This window comes from Pelophylax lessonae (genome assembly GCF_965119305.1).
Source record: "Pelophylax lessonae genome assembly, chromosome: 2".
Classification (NCBI taxonomy): domain Eukaryota; kingdom Metazoa; phylum Chordata; class Amphibia; order Anura; family Ranidae; genus Pelophylax; species Pelophylax lessonae.
The window spans coordinates 83,245,444-83,266,055 of NC_138769.1; positions in this window are offsets into that span (position 1 = coordinate 83,245,444).

The window sequence follows — 20,612 nt, forward strand, 5'->3', positions numbered from 1 at the left end:
ATGGAGCCTGAATGTTGAAGAACAATATATATCTTTTGATAATATGGATTTTCTGATAATAAGGAGAAGGTGTTTTAAAAATATATGAGATTGTTTAAAATGGAAGGGCCAAATGAATGAAGGAATAAGAAGGTGTTTTATTGTGTTAAGGAAAACAGGAATCAAGGCAGAATAATGATGCAATGATGCAATGATGCAATGTTCTATTAATTCACAAGGTCTACCATTCAATTAGTTAAATACATAAGGCAAAGGGTTTTCTGTTTATGCTTTTAAAATGTGAACAAACAGGTGTTTACTTTATGAAATATTGTGTTCTCTTATTGTGGGAATAAAATGTTGCGAAGCCCCTGTTACCTAAGGAGGAAAGTTGATCATTAGGCCTAATACCTATAAAAGTTTTGCAGAGTGTTAAGATGGTGGGGAAGTGTGAAAGTTTGTTTGAATACAATCTTAAAGTGACTACCTTTTTCTATATCTACCTAATTCATTACTGTTTTACTGATTTATTCTGGGTTCAGAATATGTGTTAAGTAAGGTGTTCTGTTCTGGGACCTCCTGGTTCCAATCCTGCTGCAATATTGGGTTTGAGAAAGATGTTCAGTTGAAAAGATATATTGAATCTATACATGTCTAGAAAGTGCTAGGAAACATTTTATCTCTGCATGCTTAGTGGATTTATGTTTGAATTCTTAGAATAACAGAACATTGTTTTAACTCCTCCAAAATTTAGGAAATTATGTCTACTGGTTTAGGTGATTCTGTGGTTATTCATGTTGACTGGAGAGTATCCACCCTGCCCCATTTATGCAAAGAAATGAGCTTCCCCCCCATTCATGCCCCTATCTGCATGCTCTACTTGAAGAAATGACTACGTCTTGTACATGGGAATGTTGATGTTCAAAAAAGCCAAAACAGGAGGTCCTGGGATGTCCAAAAGCTTTGCCAAGCCATCATTCTTGTATGACATGTCTCCATTCTTCATTTCTGAAGGTTAAAGGAGGACTCCTGCTGAAAAAGGTTCCAGTTTCCTGTGAAAGCCTAGAGGAAGAGCCATAATGCCAACCCAAGGCCTTAGAGTTCCAGCAAACACCATAAAGAGAGATCTGAGGTATGAGCCCAAAGACCTAGTCCGAAGGATGCTTTGTTGCTCTGCCAATCTGTCGGTGAATGTCAAGTTCTGTCCTTACCCTTACTGAGAGTGGACAGCCTTGTATTTGCACGAGTGGGTACAGAATCAAAGTTTGGAGGCATTGTAGAAGTTTAGGAAATTAACTTAAGGATTGACATATTCTGGACTTTGTAATTTGGAAATTTATGGACATTCGCAAGTCATACAAGAGAGACTTTTTGTGTTCTTTTCTTTTTTTGCTGAGGACTATTTTTTATTAATTTAAAGACTGTCATGCCCCCTTCCCCCATTTTAATCTTTCATTGACAATTTGTTAGACAAGTAAGATCTTGTCATCTACTAATTTTGGTATATATTGCAATCAAATTTGTTATGTGTATGATTTAAAAAATGATCTAGGAAGGTGAAGCAGGTTGAGGAAGGTATGAAGAATGTAAGTTGGATTTGTATTAGTGTTCCTTTGATGAACAAAGGGGAGATTGATAGGATATTGATCTCTCTGAATATGGATTGTAATGGATCAACCGACACCCTGACTGGGTACCTCCGTTGACGGATGCTCCTAGCACTTCCCGAGAGCTCCAAGCACTCAACCAGACACCATAACCGCCTTTAGACCCCATGAACCGCCACAGCTTGATTAGGGTCTTGCCGTCTCCTACCCACCCTGGACCTACGACAAGGCTCCAGGTTCCCATGGGTGAACCTCTCTTTCCCTAGAGAGTGCAGCAGAACAAGCTCTTACACAAGCTCTTACAAGAGCTTAGAGATTATGGAGGACATAGCAATCCTTTGTAGCCGATTCCCCCAATGAGAGACAGGTCTCTAGATTGAGGGTGAAGTATATCTCAACTTTATTGAACAAGAAATCAACTTTTATACAGTTTTCCCCCACAAGGTTACCGCCCAGGTGGACCTTGTTGAGGACAGGCCCTGAGATTCACAATCCAATGAAAACAGAGTTTTACACTCCCATACAGACCCCAGACCCCATGACCATTGAATGCCCAATTACTTGCACATAAGCTTTCAAAATGGGCACTTTTGATGTTTACAGTTTGGGTCCTATAGACTTCAATAGGGTTCATTATTCAGTTCTGAACTTTTGTGATGTTTGAAAGTTCTGGTGCCAACCGAACAGGTGGTCGTTTGGCACATCCTTTCTGTTAATGTATGACTTAACTTGGATGGGTGGAATGCGTTTGGGGAGAATGTTCAGAAAACAGTGACTGTGATGTGCACTTCCGGACTGAATAAAGTTGAAATGAGTGACGTCATCAAAAATGGCTTGATGTCAGGAACAGTGGCGGCTGGTCAATAGGGGGCGCAGGGGCACCACCCCTCCAAGGCTAGTTACCTTCACTTTAGCATAAAAAAAGTGTACCTTTAATGGCAGCAGGGCACCGGACACACTGCTGGCTATAGGAGGGGTGGGGGTTATGGCATCATGTGCCTCTTTTCTTGTAAGGTGATTGGCGGCCTTTTCGAGTGTGTCCTCGGGCACAGAGCGATGCGCCTGAACACTCCCACTCACAATTGCTGTCCTGTGATTGGTCCAGGACGTCCGACGTTGTAGGTGAGGTGCTTGGGCATCACTCTGCCTGCTTCCTGCCTGAGCCTCACCCCGTCTTTGCATTGTCTCTCTCTCTATGAAAGCAGCACCAGCACCTGTCAGGCTGCCTGCAGGAGATAAAGAAGAGATCACCTGCTTGTCCCACTGAGATAAAAGTAAGGAGATGAAAAGATGTGTAAATGGGACAATGCCTCACTGCTTCCAGCAAGAGGAGGAGAAAGCAGCAGCAGCAGCAGTGACAGGGCTGGGAGGGCTCAGGAGATGCTGATCTACAGCTGGATGTGGACAGGATCTCTGCAGTCTCCAGGAAGGATCACTACCAGGGGATCAATTTTACAGATCAAGAGGGACACAGCCAACATTGCCTGCTAAGGGGGTCACTGGAGATCACACGCATGCAATAGGCTTACCTGCTGCAGGGATGCAATGCTAAACAGCAATCTGGACAAGGATGGGGGGCACCAGTGATCTGGTAAAGGTGGTGAACTGGGAGGAGACTGGACTTGTCTAGCTGGGTGAAGGTAGTGCCAGGTGGCCAGTGCCAGGTCCAGATGTCATGCACCAACCTTAGAGCTGTGTGTGCCTCTGTCATCTACCTACTGCAGGCACAGCATTGCAGGGGCAGAGAGCTGCTGGGAAAATCATTGAGTTGCTGAGCAGAATTCAAGAACCTGTGGAAGGAATCTTGTGATCCATGTCAGGCTGGGAGGTGGTACTGCCATAGCAGGGAATCCCCTCTTCTGCTCCATTTCATTTATTCGTTCTCTGTGCAACTGGTGGGAGGAAGCAGCTGGCTGAGAGATTGGCAGCATCTGGGGGGAGGGGAGGTTTAAAGGGCCTTGATGCCCCCTGGCACATGGGATGACACCTTACTTATGTGTAAGCATTGGCACACCTCCATTGACGTTGTAGAGTTGCTCCTTTTTTCAGGACAGCTTTTTGACTGAGAGAGCGGGAGTGAGCCCTCAGCCCAGTCGATCCTCAAAGTTCTGCGAACACAAAAGGTGAGTGGAAGCAACCCCCCATCACCAGCTTGCCAGGGAAGGGAGGGAATTGATCATGTAATGGCCCATACTGGAAGGATTTAGCAGGAGTTTGTTACCACTCCTGCTAAATCCTTCCAGTATGGGCCATTACATGACTATGAGCTTTCTGGACTGTTATCAGTTAGCATTGTAATCCCCATGAACTACAAAACACCTCACACTGTTATGAAGAAGAGAAGGAGGCCTTACCTCCACTCACAGATTTTAATGAAACAATTTTCTTTTGTAAATTAGGTCCTATTAATTGGATGCATTTAAAAAGTATGTGATTTTACCTTTTACATTCTCTTTAAATGCCTCCAAAAAGTAAAAGAGGAAGTCTGATTTAGAAGGAGTTCTACTTTTTTTGTTTTTGGTTGTGGGGGTCGGTGGGCGAGGGGCTTATCAGAATCTGGAAGCCCCCTTTGACAAGGGGGCCCCCAGATCCTGCCCCCTCTATGTGAATGTATATGGGGTACATTGTACCCCAACCCATTCACCAAAAAAAGTGTACAAAAAATATAAAGACGAAAGCCAGTTTTCGACAAGTCCTTTATCTAAATAAAAAAACAGTGTCCCCCGATGTAAATTCATCATCAATCACGTGGCAAAAAAAACCCAAAAAAAGCCCCCTGCCTTTTCAGATGCCTCTGGGGTAATGAGCTGCTGGAGCTGTGACAGCTCCTTTATAGGAAAGGGATGGGGACACCAGCCGGTGGCACTGCCCCTTCTGATGTGACTTCAGTAGTTTATTCACTGCACCTGAGCAGTGCATTATGGGGTGTTTGTGACATCAGATTCCTATAAAGCTGTCAAAGTCAAACAGCTCATTGCTTGGGAGGCGTCTGAAGCGGCAAGAGCTTATTTTTTTTAAATATATTTTTTTCGGGAGCGGTGGCAGGCGACATGATTGACAATGGATTTTCATAAGGGTACACTATTTTTCTATTTTCTTTTTTTAATAAAGGACTTGTCAAAAACTGGCTTTTGTCTTTATTTTTTTTGTACACTTATTTGGTGAATGGGTAGGGGTACTATGTACCCAATATCCATTTACATAGGGGGGAGGGCTGGGATTATGGGGGCCCCCTTGTTAAAGGGGGTTTCCAGATTCCGATAAGCCCCCACCCCCAGACCCCCACAACCACAGCCCATGGTTGTCAGGAAGAGACCCATGTCCCCATCAATATGAGGACAAGGTGCTTTGGGGTACACCCCAAAGCACCCTCCCCATGTTGAGGGCAAGTGGCCTGGTATGGTTAAAAAGGGGGGGCTCGTTTGCACCCCCCCTTATCCTGTCCAGCCAGGCTGCTTGCTCAGATGGGGGTCAGATATAGATTTTGGGGGGGACCCCAAGGCATTTTTTTTTTACATTTTGGCATGGGGTTCCTCTTACAATCTGTACCAGCCCGAAAGGACCTGGTATGGAAAGGGGGGGGGGACTACCTGACGCCATTTTTTTCATGTTTTTTATCTGTATTTCCGGGAGCCAACAATGCATTACAGCGGTGAGCAAGTTTGAATTGAAATTTTTCCTTTAGAAGTGTCAGTATTTCTGAAGAAAAATGGCGTGGGCCCCCCCCCCCCCCAAGTCCATACCAGGCCCTTTTTTATTTATTTTTTTTAAAAACCACCATCGGTTTTTACAGCAGCAGTAATTTTAATGATGCTTAAAGTGAAACAATAAAAATGAAAAATTCCTTTAAATATTGTGCCTGGGGGGTCCCGTTAATGTGCCTGTAAAGTGGCGCATTTGTGTGATGTATGTAGCCTGCTGCAGCAATACTAACATTTCTAAAAGAAAAAATGTCATTTAAACGTGCTCGCGGCTGCATTGTATTGTCGGCTCCTGGCAATACAGATAAAAAAAAGGAAAAAAGGGCGTGGGATCCCCCCCCCCCAGTCCATACCAGGCCCTTTGGGTCTGGTACGGATTTTAAAGAAAACCTGCACGCCAAAACGCTTATCCGAGCAAGCAGCCTGGCTGGACAGGATAAGGGGGGACGAGCGAGCGACCCCCCTCCTGAACCATACCAGGCCACTTGCCCTCAACATGGGGAGGGTGCTTTGGGGTGCCCCCCAAAGTACCTTGTCCCCATGTTAAAGGGGACAAGGGTCTCTTCCCGACAACCCTGGGCTGTGGTTGTGGGGGTCTGTGGGTGGGGGGCTTATCTGAATCTGTAAGCCCCCTTTATCAAGCCCCCAGATCCCAGCTCCCCCCCATGTGAATGGATATTGTGTACATCGTACCCCTACCCGTCCACCAAAAAAGTGTACAAATAAAATAAAGACAAAAGAAAGTTTTTGACAAGTCCTTTATTAAAAAATAAAAAAATAGTGTCCCCTGATGTAAATCTATTGTCAATCACGTCGCCCACTGCCGCACCCGAAAAATAGAAAGAAAAAATATAGCTCTTGCCTCTTCAGACGCCTCTCGCTCAATGAGCTGTTTGAGTTTGACGGCTCTTTTATAGGAATCTGACGTCACTAGTGCCCCATAATGCACTTCTCAGGTACAGTGAATAAATTATTGACGTCAGGTCAGAAGCAGCTCATTACGCCGGTGGCGTCTGAAGAGATGGGGAGTTTTTGGGGTTTTTTTTGTGCGGCAGTGGGCGAATTTGCTGCCGAGCGCCCCATTTGTTTGTGTGTTAAGCGAACACACTAACGCCTGATGTTCGACTCAAACTCAAAGCTCATCCCTAGTTGGCACCAATGGTACTACTTAAACTGCAGACGTTCTATTAGCCAGTAGTGTTTAATCAACAGATTTTACCCGTGTCCATGTATCTGTTCCCGTGTTGACTTCTGTTATTGACCCGGCTTGCCCTGACTTTGCTTGAACGCTACCTGTACTGACCTTGGCTTTTCTCTGTACTTGCTCTGTCTCCTGCATATCTACCTGATTCTATGCTGCTGATTTCTGCTTGTATCTTGACCATTCTCCCCCTGCTGTATTTAACAATCTGTTGCTGTCTTTGCTCATCTGACCTTGCATCCAGTTATCCACCCATCCTGCACTGCATGCTACCTGGTCCCTGCTGGTCCTTCACCTGGTGAGTGCTGCCAGTTCTTCTGCACCTGCTACCTGCCAGCTGCCTGTCAAGCACTTGCCACCTGCTGTCTGTCCAATCTGGGGTCCCTGCTGCCCTTCTCCAGCAATCTGACCTGTCTCTAGCAATGCACCTGATACCCACTGCTAGGGCTGATGGACATCTTACAGGCACTCATACCTCGATACGCTCTCCACTGTCCACAGCCACTGTCGCAACATCAGTGGTCTCAGAGCCGGGGCTGTATGAGAGGCCTCCCTGTACATGTCAGGCTCTAACACAAAGTACACGACACTTGACTTCTATGTTTGTGCATGGAGTGGGAGCAGACTCCTTCAGCCAGTGCTGATAGCAAGGGAGAGCTCAGAGTTCGGGAGCAGTGAGACTCTTTAGTTGTTTTCCTACCAGAATTGATTGCTCTTTACACCTTTCTTGATTAACTTTTAACAGGATGACCAGGGAAATCCTATTTTTTTTTTTTGTAATCTACATAATTATCTCTAAGTATTTAAATGCTGACTTTTTATTAGCTTAACTAGTAGTGTTTCACAACACCAATGGGTTCATTTACTAGAGGCAAATACTGTAGACTGTGCACTTTACAAGTGCAGTTGCACACATTTTCCCCCGAGCTTCGCAAATTTGGTGGAGTTCTGTTGATTTCCATCATCCAATCTTGTGTAAGCAAAAAATTCATTTTTTTTTGTTTTCCTTGCACCTGATTGGGGATTTTTTGCAAATTGAAACTTTACCGCATTCACTAAGCTCTGGGGAAAATTAGGACAACTGCATTTGCAAAATGCACAGTCAATTTGCCTTTACTAAATCAACCTTCAAGTTTATTTAACAGAGACTTGTCACCATTTAAATAAAACAAAACAAAATTCCTGGCTTTGTTATTTTTCTGGTTTTGCTTGTAAAATGTTCTTAATGCATTCTAGAATAAATCATATAATGGAACAATGTTAAATGGTAATATGCAGTGATATCCATTTAAGACTGAAAGCTTTGCAGCAGTGGTGAATTAACCTTTGACTAGACTATAAATTTTATTATATATGTGATGCTTTGAAGACCTAGGGGTTGTTTCAGGTTATGCTGTGTCAATCCAATTTAATAGAGGCAACAATTAAGGAGCATTACTGTCTGTTTTAATGGGTTTTTACATTTTGTCTAGAAGTATATTTGCTTGACATGTTTAAATTTGAAGATGAGGAATCTTTTTGGCATTTCTCCACTTGAACACAGTTTTTTTTAGTAATTATGTAATAAACACATAATCATTGTTTTATGGGGGATAAAGATTGTATAAATTGCATCAACTATATTTTCTTGTATTTACCATAGGATATAACAAAAATATGTGGATATACAGTAACAGATTACTGTATATTAGCATATGTAAAAATATCATAATCACATCACTTTAATAATGCACCATTGTGCCAACATCATCATGATCAATAATATGAAATGTAGGTGTTTAGTCCCACAGTCCATGATGTTTACAAACCACCACCAAAACATTAAACCATAACCAAATCATTACAACTTTAAAATAGCACACATACAATGGGCTGGTGCTTCAGGAAGAGGGGCAACAAATTCCCCCTTTTTCATTCACCCACAAATCACAAGCCTGATTCTGATAGGCACTAAATTATTCTGCACTGTTTGTTAAGAAGGATTTGATGGCAAATGAGAGCTAATGTTCAACGAACCTGTCCCATCTAAGTGTAGCATAAAAAAAAAAAACTTCTTTTGTTTCCACAAGTAAACAACTCACAAGATACAGCAAGGAGAATGCTCATTTAGCTACAAATACCACTGTCTGGTTCCAGTCCGCCATGCCCATCACTTTGTGTTTTGACATCATCTCTGCCCACCTCTGGACCAAAGCTGACCAGGAAGTGCTGGGAGCACTAGCACAGCCCGGGCAGCCTTCAAGGGATCTACAGTCAGTGGGATCAGACTGGAATCAGACAGTGGTGTTTGCAACTAGGTGAGTGCTCTCCTTGCTGTTTCTTGTTGCTTACTTTCGGTAATACAAGTGTGTGCAAGGGGGGCACGTCTGCTTTTGGGGCTCTTTTCTCAAAGTGGGGCTATTTTATATAAGTGGGAGCACTTCTGACTTCTGCACTTTTCATCTGAAAATTTCTTCTGGTCCTTCACAGGTACGTTCCCACTGATGCGACTCCGCTTAACCCTGTGATTCTGAAACTGCTCCTCTTTAATGCTCTTGTCTTTTAACTATGGTACGTTCCCACTGATGCAACTCCACTCAACCCTGCGATTCTGAAACTGACCCTCTTTAATGTTCTTGTCTTTTAACTATGGTACGTTCCCACTGACGCAACTCCGCTCAACCCTGCGATTCTGAAACTGCTCCTCTTTAATGCTCTTGTCGTTTAACTATGGTATGTGTGAGCTGCTCACTCCACCCATTGCTGAATCTCTGAAACCTGCTTTTTCCATGTTCTGTTAAATATGTTGTGTTTATTTTGTTTAAGCATCTTTAGGCTGTTCTCTTTGCTATGTTTTCTCTTACCTTTAATTTATAACTTCTTTTATGGCCTCTAGCCTTTGGAGTTGTCTCTATTAGCTGTCCCATATAAATCAGTTTCTGAAGTGAAAATCCTGCTCAGTGTACCCAGCCTTCCTTTAGCAACTCTTGATTAATTAATTGTAAAGCACCCTCCCCATCTCTAACAGTATATAAGAAACTATTTCTTGGGGAAGGCACGTGTGCAAGGGGGGCATGTCTGCTTTTGGGGCTCTTTTCTCAAAGTGGGGCTATTTTATATAAGTGGGAGCACTTCTGACTTCTGCACTTCAGCAACTGCACAAAGCAATTGAACAAAGGAAAGCTGATTTAAACACCACACAGACTACAGGTGTCCTTACTTGACCCTTCAGCTCTCTCTCCTTGTAACATGCACTCTCTACCACTTCTTCTGACAGCCCTGTCCTCTATCCTTAAACTCTCTCTCCTTCACCCCTCTTCTCCACCCCACAGCTTATATATATCACCCTCACTTCTGTCCTCTCCTTATTATTGCTCATACCATCTCCTGCTATTTTTAAATCTGCACGCACACACAATCTCAAGGACACAGGGGCATGTCCCTTCATATAAATCACACTCTCATATTACTACCCTCACCTTTCTGCTTCTCCTAACCTCTGGAAACATATCCCCAAATCCTGGGCCTCCATCTTTTACCCATACTCAACACGCCCATTACCCTGCACCCTCTGGCCACAGCCGCAATCAGCACAATTTAGTTCCCATCTCTCTTCTTCCCATGACCAGACTCCCTTTCTTTTGCACCCTTTGGAATGCCCGCTCTGTCTGTAATAAACTCACCTCTCTCCATGACCTTTTTATCGCTAACTCATTTAATCTACTCGCCATCACCGAAACCTGGCTTCACTAATCTGACACCACGTCTTCTGCTGCCCTATCCCAAGGTGGTCTTCTCTGGACTCACTCCCCCAGACCCAGTGGACGAAAAGGAGGGGGTGTTGGGATCCTTCTAGCCCCACATAGCACCTTTCAGGTACTTCACCCACCTTCCTCTCTGTCACTCTCCTCATTTGAGGTACACTGCATTCGTCTTTTCTCCCCTGTTTCTCTAAGGATAGCTGTGATCTACCGCCCTCCTGGACCAGTATCGACCTTTCTTGATGACTTCCCTGCCTGGCTACCCTACTTTCTCTCTTCCGAAATCCCCACAATCATTCTCAGCGACTTCAAAATCCCTATTAATACCAACAATCCTGCCACTTCCAAACTTCTCAGTCTAACCTCCTCCTTTGACCTGAAGCAATGGATACATGCTTCTACCCACTCTGAAGGCAATACCCTTGACCTGGTTTTCTCCCACCTATGCACTCCGCACAACCTTTCAAACAACCCTTTCCCTCTTTCTGATCACTACCTTATTAGTTTCACTTTCTCCCTCTCCTCCACCTCCTCTCCCTCTAGCTACCTTACAGTTACCCGCAGAAACCTACACCATCTCAACCTTTCTCTTCTCTACTCTGCTACCGACCACCTCTATGACAAAATTGCACCCCTTTCCTGCACCAACCTAGCCACTTCTGTCTACAACACTTCACTTTTAGCCTCCCTAAACACACTGGCCCCCCTCACTACACATCGAATCAGGCCCCGACCCCTTCAACCTTGGCAAACGGATAACACTAGAAGTCTGAAAAAGTATAGCTGTGCTCTTGAGCGCCTGTGGTGAAAGACTAGGTCTCAGATAGCTTTCCACCAATATAAATCTGCCCTCCATAAATACAATTCCAGTCTCCACACCACCAAGCAGACATATTTTATCACTCTCATTAACAACTTGTCATCCCGCCCCCGGCAACTTTTCGCTACATTTAATTCTCTACTCTGTCCTCCACTACCTCCTCCCACTGACTCACTCACTGCCCAGGAAATTGCTAACCACTTTAAACAGAAGATTGATACAATTCGTGAGGAAATCATTGCTGTTCAGATACCTTCCATGCCTCACGCTTCATGCCCACAGGTGCAATTACTACTTCCCTCATTCAACCCCACTACTATAGATGAGGTTGCTAAACTACTTGCTAACGTCCAATTAACCACCTGCCCTCTGGATCCTGTTCCTTCGCAAATGCTACGTTCACCCTCTGGCCCTATTCTACGCTCTCTAACCCACATCTTCAATCTCTCCCACTCTTCTGGCATCTTCCCCAACTCTCTAAAACATGCACTAGTCAGCTCCATACTTAAAAAGCCCTCACTGGACCCAACCGATCCTAACAACCTACGCCCTATTTCCCTGCTCCCCTTTTTATCCAAACTCCTTGAACGTCTGGTCTACAACCGACTGTGCGACCACCTCATTGATCCCCTTTGGTCTGGATTTCGGCCTCAACACTCCACTGAAACTGCTCTCCTAAAACTGACAAACAATCTACTAACTGCCAAAACCAAAGGACACTACTCTGTACTCTACTCCTGGACCTTTCTGCTGCCTTTGATATGGTTGACCATCCCCTCCTCCTTAAAAAACTCTACGCCTTTGGTCTCCGTGGCTGTACTCTTCACTGGTTATCTTCCTACTTATCCAACCGCACCTTTAGCGTTACTTACAATTCTGCTTCCTCCTCTCCTCTTTCTTTTTCTGTTGGGGTCCCCCAAGGCTCTGTTCTCGGACCCCTCCTATTTTCAATCTACACGTCCTCTCTAGGTCAGCTGATAGCCTCGCACGGCTTCCAATACCATCTCTACGCTGATGATACTCAAAACTATTTATCCACCCCTCAGCTCTCTCCCTCAGTCTCCTCACATATCACTAATCTACTATCTGATATATCAGTCTGGATGTCACACCACTACCTCAAACTCAATCTATCCAAAACCGAGCTTATAATTTTTCCTCCACCACGTGCCCCTTCTTCTGATCTCTCTATCAATATTGATGGCATTACTATCAGCCCATCCCTGCATACCAAGGTCCTAGGTGTTGTTCTGGACTCTGAACTCTCTTTTAAGCCCCACATCCAATCACTGTCCAAGTCTTGCCGCCTCAACCTCCACAACATCTCCAAAATACGCCCCTTTCTAACCAAAGACACAACAAAGCTCCTAGTTCACTCCCTGGTCATCTCGCGCCTCAACTACTGCAATTCCCTTCTCATTGGCTTACCTCTACACAGGCTATCCCCCCTTCAATCCATCATGAATGCTGCCGCCAGGCTCATCCACCTCACCATTCGCTCAGTGTCCGCTGCTTCTCTCTGTCAAGCCCTCCACTGGCTTCCGCTCACTCAACAAATTAAATTCAAAATACTAACAACATCTTACAAAGCCATCCACAACTTAGCCCCCAGCTACATCACTAGCCTAGTCTCAAAACACCAACCGAATCACTCTCTTCGTTCCTCTCAAAACATCCTGCTCTCTAGCTCCCTCACCACCTCCTCCCATGCTCGCCTCCAGGACTTTACCAGAGCCTCACCAATCCCATGGAACTCCTTACCCTTTTCTGTCCGATTATCTCCTACTCTATTAGCTTTTAGACGATCTCTGAAAACCCTCCTCTTCAGAAAAAGCCTATCCTACCCACACCTGACAACTGTACCTCCATTTTCTCCATCAGCTCATCCCCAACAGCTATTGCCTTTTGTTTCACTTGACCCCCCTTCTAGATTGTAAGCTCTAACGAGCAGGGCCCTCTAAATCCTCCTGTATTGTATTGTAACTGTATTGTCTTCCCTCATATTGTAAAGCGCTGCGCAAACTGTCGGCGCTATATAAATCCTGCATTATAATAATAATAATAATACAAGAGTTTGTTTTCTATGCTACACTTAGATGGTGCTGTTTCCCTTCTTCCATTTCGTATTCACAAAGAGTATCTTTTAGCTCTTGATGAATCAGCTGCCACCGAGTCAAGCTTTTTGTGAACTTATGGATTCATTGAACTTTGGGGATTTTATTACACCTGCCTTTATTCAATGTATACCTGGGTGGCTCCATCTCAGTGCTCCAAAACACTTTTTTTGTTTTTTAACTAACCTTTTCATCCTACTAGCAGATTAAGCTGGAGCATAGAATCCATTCAAATCCTACACTATTACATTTCTGCTTTATCTTTTTTTAATTTAATTTTTTATAATTTTTTCCTGAAGAGAAGAAATAAGACAAAACACCCCATGATTCAATTTAAATCTGTTTGTTATTACCCTTGTGAAGAAATATTGCGAGGAAATTTATTTTATGTTTCTTGTGACAATGGACTTCTCAAGTGATAGCTCTGGGGCAGTAAGACACCATACAATGTAAACTCTTCAAGGCAGTCAGGGTGCAATCCCACACAAACTCTTCTACAGCCCAACCACCAGACCCAACAGAGGAATTGAACAATCAGCTTCTTAAAGGGCAGCTGACCTATATTCCTTACCTGGCTTCCCCGGAGTCCATGGCCATCCCAATCCAAATTCTGGGCAACAAATACCTTTGAGCCACCATCTTGTGTACCATATTTATACAGCCTCTGTTACAATATGTTTGTTCTTAAATTTGGTGTTGTCACTTCCACTCTCTCATACTGGTCACTGGAAGTTCAACATGGCACCTCATGGCAAAGAACTCTCTGAGGATCTGAAAAAATAATTGTTTCTCTACATAAAGATGGTCTAGGCTATAAGAAGATTGCCAAGACCCTGAAACTGAGCTGCAGCATGTTGGCCAAGACTATACAGCGGTTTACCAGGACAGGTTCCACTTAGAACAGGCCTCGCCAAGGTCCACCAAAAAAGTTGAGTGCACATGCTCAGCATCATATCCTGAGGTTGTCTTTGGGAAATAGACGTATGAGGGCTGCCAGCCTGTCAGTGCTCAGACCATAAGCCCCACACTGCATCAAACAGTTCTGCATGGCTATCATCCCAGAAGGAAGCCTCTTCTAAAGATGATGCACAAGAAAGCCTTGTAAAGTGTGCTGAAGACAAGCAGACTAAGCACATGGATTAGTGGAACCATGTCATGTGGTTTATATAAGACCAAGATAAACTTATTTGGTTCATATGGTGTCAAGCGTATGTGGCAGCAACCAGGTGAGGAGTACAAAGACAAGTGTGTCTTGCATACAGTCAAGTATAGTCATGGTCATGGTCTGGGGTGGCATGAGTGCTGCCGGTACTGGGGAGCTATAGTTCATTGAGGGAACCGTGAATGCCAATATGCACTGTGACATACTGAAGCAGAGCATGATCCCCTCCCTTCAGAGACTGGGCCGCAGGGTAGTATTCCAAAATGATAACGACCCCAAACACACCTCCAAGATAACCACTGTCTTGCTAAAGAAGCTGAGGGTAAAGGTGATGGACTGGCCAAGCATGTCTCCAGACCTAAAGATAATTGAGCATCTGTGGGGCATCCTCAAACAGAAGATGGAGGAGCGCAAGGTCTCTAACATTCATCAGCTCTGTGAGGACTCTAGTGGCAACCTGTGAAGCTCTGGTGAACTCTATGCCCAAGAGGGTTAAGGCTGTGCTGTAAAATAATGGTGGTCACACAAAATATTGACACTTTGGGCACAATTTGGACATTTTCACCTCGGGGTATACTCACTTTTGTTTCCAGTGGTCTAGACATTAATGTGTTGAGTTATTTTGAGGGGACAGCATATTTACACTGTTACACAAGCTCTACACTCCCTACTTTACTTTGTAGCAAAGTGTCATTTCTTCAGTGTTGTCACATAAAAATATATAATAAAATATTTACAAAAATGTGAGGGGTGTACTCACTTTTGTGAGATACTGTGCATATATATATATATATATATATATATATATATATATATTAGCAGAGGCCCTAGAGAAAAAAAATGGTGGGTGCTACAATTTGTCATGTCACATGGAATTTACGCATCATTTTTTTAAATGCAATTTCTTTGTAAAAAACACACTAATAAATTTTAATGCACAAAAACACAATATAATTCCCAATTGTTGTGGAATTTTTCCTCAGGTACAAAATACCTGTTACCTGTTAGTCAGTGATACCAAATCAGACAATATATAGCTATATATATAATGAGATCAGACAAGACTCAAGATGGCTGAATCATAGTGATCTGATTTATTACAACATTGCTGGAGTTTATATATACTCAAAAATGGGTTTGTCATTACAATCTGACGTACAAGAAATGGGTTGTTATTAAAATCTTTTATCCAATCAAAGTTAACAACTAATTATAGTAAGCATTATGTCAATCTAGATCGTGATTCTCTGTCATATGGGAAATTTCTTGGTGACGTTCAATAAAAGTTCCAAAGGGGTTTTTAGAAGATATTATTGGCTTTGTGGTCAGCTGTCCAGACAGAGTTGATATTCTGAGAGATAGGGAATTTCCACTGTTTCAGTCATCTGATATATTCTTAGCCTTTGCAAGCTCAGTGACACATGTAAAGAAATCAAAGTAAAATGAGATTAACTCAAAAGACATTTTGTTTAAGATAACCATTCTAAATGCCAGTCAAGGCATCCTGCATATCCAGCAAGGTATCTTGTAAAGGCCAATAAGGTATCCAGAAAATGTAAGATAGGTATGCCACGACATTTGGTAAAATATTAAAGATGATGTTACACAGTGTGAATAGATATCAAACCGTGGAACAGTGACAAACTGTGTAAATTATCTTATCCATAGGCGATAAGAAGCCTTTCCAAGTTACCACTTGGGGTGAAAATGGGTATTAATAACTTTTCTGCATAATACCCCAGTTTCTGTCTGAACAACAGAAACCTGAGGGCTTCCCCTAGGTGAGAAATGTCCATATTGTCATTTAATATGGCTCATATTTTATGTTTAACAGTTTCATTTCTGTAATGCATGCATGTTTCATTTCATGGGCTGTTCACAGTCAGCTGTGGGCAGGATATGTTTATCAGTGCTTGTGAACAGTCCACCCTCCCTACATCAGTTTTTTCCATAGAACTCTATACACACTGTAGGATTCTTGAAACCTGCGACTTTTGGGGGAATTAACATGTCCTTTTGTGTACTGGTGATGTTTCTATAGGATTTTGAAAACTCTGTCTGATTTAGATCCTCTAATGCAAGTGGGTTTACTAGCACAGGTATAGTCTGGGACTCTGGGTGTAATTGTGGACATATCTAACACCCTGAGTACCCTGACTTCCTGGCTACCTGGTATTTAAACTTAACAGTACATTAGGCCTTAGGTTGTCTGTCTCTTTTATACCCAACATTCCCATACATATTAAAAATTAAAAGAAAATCATTGTACCACCTTTTTTCAATGACTGGCGTGAATCCATGTATCCCTTCTACCTTGAGGGATGTTGTTGTAACCAATTTCACTCTTAGTAGCCTTACTTTATGACTTAGTATCCTCATTTGGATCTGGTAGGAATGAAAACACACTATTATGCATTTTTGTCAATTGCTTTTAAAGTGCTGCAACACATCTAGTGAGATCTGAGTGTGTGGCTTGCAATTGCTGTGGTAAATAGAGACCTGCTTCAGGTACCCACACCTCTCTTGGGAGTGTTCCTGACAAAGGAAAAAACGTAAAACAATCTACTTGTTTCTGCTATTATTTTACTCAACTTGTGTTTTTTTTTTTTTTTTTTACCATACAACCTTTTGTACCTTTCTGCTACTCTGTGAGTGATATGGAGTGTGAAAGGCTTTCTCAATATTTAGTGCGGATAGGATCTCTTATAGAACCCTTCCTGTAAAGTGAGTACCCCTGTCACTTTCCATAGTTTCTGGGATTCTATACCTGCACATTACCTGGGGCAAAGGCCTTTTTCCTGTGGTTTATACTTTACCCCTAGAGACTGGCCAGGCCTCAGGCCATCCTGAAAAATGTCTATACAAACTAAAACATGTGCATAGGGACCAGACTGTAGGAACTCCTTGGAAAGGACAGTCTGACTTAGGCGGTGCTTTTATGGGGTGCTTACAGCTCTACCAACATTGTACCTAGCACAGGTAAGACAAGAAGCAGTATATTTTGCAGCTACTCCAGGAAAACCTGGTGCTAACCAGTGTTGTATTACCAAGGTGGTCATTCGAGTCTTTGAGATATGACACGATCCATGAGCTGCGGCTGCCACCCTCGGGTATAGGGCCTGAGATCAGACAGAAATGCTCCTCCATCCTCCAGCAACCAGTTACATCCTGTGTTGCACCTTTCTTCCGCCACTTCTCACGCTCCTATGAGGGGGCTTTTTCTGCAATGATATCAAGATTGCCATACTTACAGGAGTTGGTTGCTTTCCTAGGAGTGTCAGTACCCAGATAGGGACCTGTTCCAGTGCAGCCTTCTTCACTGCTCTGTCAGCCCTTGCGTTTCCTGCAGCTTCTTCTGTGTCCTCTCTTGCATGTGCCTTGTTTTTTTTAATAAATGGCCACCTTGGTGAAACACTGGAAGACTAAGAACAGTCTCTATTATATCTGCATGCTTTTTCTTGGCTTACCAGCTGAGGTCAAAAAGTTACAAGCTTTCAAAAATATGACCAAAATCATGTCAATGTGAATGTTAACTCTTTAAAATTCACAGGCATTTGCCAAAACCATCAGCTGCTTGTGCTTAGAACTTTAAATTTAATGCCTCTGCATTCTTTTTGTTTATTTATTGCTGTTACTACTGCATACCCAGTTACAGGCTTACCCTCCTCTGTTTACAAACATGATCCATCTACATAAAGGGTCTCATCAGGGCTCCAGAGAGGAGCCTTTTTGGCAGGGCTCAACAATTCAGATTCTGCCATCATCAGCTCAAAAACAGTCATGGGGGATATTTAACAAACATTTTTCCCCTCCCCCTCTAATGCCTGCTCCTGTACTGGAAGTAAACTGGCTTAAAAACATTGCACCTGTTTTATCCAGAAGCTCTTTTGCAGGCTGTGGCCCGCACACAGCTTGAGGATCCTTTTATCACTGGGTCAAGCTGGCAAGAGACATATGCTACATACTGGATTAATGGGCACTTCATCTGAAACTGAACACTGAAATTTTAACTCAACACAAACATTACTTTTTTTTTTTTTAAATGACTTCCCCTTTTCCTTTGAAGCCAGGCAGGAAACCACTCTCACCCCTGTTACTGTTATTCAGTAAACCTTTCGGACGCTTCTGATGGGGACATGCGGACACAGGTTAGCTGTATATCTTATTTACTGTCTATCTGGGGGAGAGGGGCTGGCTGCAATTCTTTGCTCTAATGCCCTGTCTTTACACTATTTGTAGTAGGTCACTTTTTATACACCCATAATGACAGGAAGTAATGTACTTTTATCTTTCAAACAAATATCCTCTAAAACTTTGTCCCGAATTTCAAAAATCTTATCAGAGGTTCCCCTTTGGTTACGGAGGGTGCCCCTGAAATACCACTTAATTAACCATAATTATATAAAAAAGTTATTCTATTTTAAAACTTTTGGCTCAGTGCCAATAGGGTTCAATGGTCATGTTAATTGCGGTAACCCTTAATGTCTAAACAAAGATTCCTGGTTTAAAGGGCAACCTATTATTTTTCATCTTAGTTTAATTTAATACAAAATAACCCCAAAAATATCATATGCCGTTCATTTATCAAATAAAGAAACAATCTTTTTTTTTTTCCCTCTTTCTCCGAGCTCACGGAGAAGGAACCTCTTCGGCTACTTCCTCTTTTTATATTAAAGACACAGCTTCATACAATCTGTCTCAAAATAAACAACAGGCTTTTGAATTAAAGGGCAACGATCATCCTTACATTCTTCTTATGAATACAAGATTTGCTGTGTTTTCTCATGAAACAATTCAACACACACCAACTCATTTATAATATATCAATACTCATTCAACTTCATACTCTCCTGCTTCCATATTTCTGCAACTGATTTTAGGTTTGTTCTTGCCAAATCTGTTTCATACACTTTACAAAAATCTGCCATATCCTATCTTATCTTATCCTACAACTAGGATTATTAGCTGTCCAACTATAGAACACTTTAATTGGCTGTGTAGCCCAAAGACTATGCTCCCAGAGCATTTAATCTTCGAATGCAAACTCCCTGGTCTGCCCCATTTATCTGGTAACCCTGTTACCCATACACTCTAAGGCCATGGTCCTAATGACCTTTCCCATCGACCCCTGGTCGGTATCTACGGAAACCCAGTTTCCCATTTCACTGTTATCCAAAAAATAGAATAACTACCTATAACTTCCAAGTACCCTGACCTGGACTTCGGCCCTCATAGCCGATACACAATGTCAGATTAACTTCTAACTACCCTGACCTGGACTTCGGCCCTTGCACAGCCGATACACAATGTCAGGTTAACTCCCAAGTACCCTGACCTGGACTTCAGCCCTTATAGCCGATACACAATGTCAGATTAACTCCTTAGTACCCTGACCTGGACTTCGGCCCTTACTCAGCCGATACACAATGTCAGGATAACTTCTAACTTAAAATCAGCCTATTACCATATGCATATGTTTACATATATACTATAACATAGAGATAGAAACCTTCACATGTATATGAAATGTCAGGCTAAAACAGTCATATACATTCAATGCTTGCTACGTCTCAAATGGACACTCCGAAATGAGACCGCTTTACCAGAACACAACTGGGGGTCACGTTCCTGCGTGTCCAAGACACCCACAGTGGTGAGGGTTGACCCAACCTCACCTTTCGCAACAAATGTTAGCAACAATATATACACCGACTAAGGGTTTAGGTTCTTTAAGAGGGTATTACGTCAAAAATAAAACAGAGTTACCTGGACGTCATTGTATGGACTGAAAAACATTGTAAGCAGACAATGGGCTTACCTGGCCAGATATTTTCAGTGTATCCAATGCAGTCCAGATGTCTCACTCCGTCCGCAGATGACGTCACCTCTCCTGGCTGGCTCGCCAAATTGTTGTGGAATTTTTCCTCAGGTACAAAATACCTGTTACCTGTTAGTCAGTGATACCAAATCAGACAATATATAGCTATATATATAATGAGATCAGACAAGACTCAAGATGGCTGAATCATAGTGATCTGATTTATTACAACATTGCTGGAGTTTATATATACTCAAAAATGGGTTTGTCATTACAATCTGACGTACAAGAAATGGGTTGTTATTAAAATCTTTTATCCAATCAAAGTTAACAACTAATTATAGTAAGCATTATGTCAATCTAGATCGTGATTCTCTGTCATATGGGAAATTTCTTGGTGACGTTCAATAAAAGTTCCAAAGGGGTTTTTAGAAGATATTATTGGCTTTGTGGTCAGCTGTCCAGACAGA